Genomic DNA, 688 nt, shown 5'->3' on the forward strand with positions numbered 1-688 from the left:
GTTCTAGTCAACTATTTCATCCCTCGGGTCATTTTCAATAATCATTCTTTCACCTATTTGTTTAAGATTATACAGTGTTGTTGATAGATTTCACGCATTGAGACATGACCAAGAGTCGCAATAAATGATAATCACACTAAATTGGAATTTTCTTCCGCCAAAAACCCAAAATATGCATTACAAATATGCACGAAAACACAAAATATGCAATATATGCGAATAAAAAACCCGTTTTATGACAACAAATGGATAAAGCATATTTTGGCTGTCTCTTTATATCATGTATGTATATTCGTCAAAAAAAAAATGCGGCTTTTTTCAATCAAAGGCAAGTCTTCTTTGTGGCATTCAATTTCAAAGTGGTCTCTAGTTAGTGCATTAGATGACTGACCGAGAGAAGGTGGAAGATTTATTTTTTGATAGCCATTATTACATAACCGTGATTACATGTCCAAATCTCTAGAAGTCCATGGTTTGGTGTATTCTCTCTTTGACATACTGCTGGATTTTAGCTGGTAACTTAGCACACAGGGAAGTTGCCACTTGTCAATGACGGACAAATTTTTCACTCTGAGAATGTTTATTAGCTTGTGTTGTGTGTTTCTGGAAAAAGTGACAATTTTAAATATATATTTTTCGTCCAAGTGGTTCGTAAATTGGGTTGCAGAGGGCAATCTCCGCCATGGAA

This window comes from Tigriopus californicus, chromosome 12 (genome assembly GCF_007210705.1).
Source record: "Tigriopus californicus strain San Diego chromosome 12, Tcal_SD_v2.1, whole genome shotgun sequence".
Classification (NCBI taxonomy): Eukaryota; Metazoa; Arthropoda; class Copepoda; order Harpacticoida; family Harpacticidae; genus Tigriopus; species Tigriopus californicus.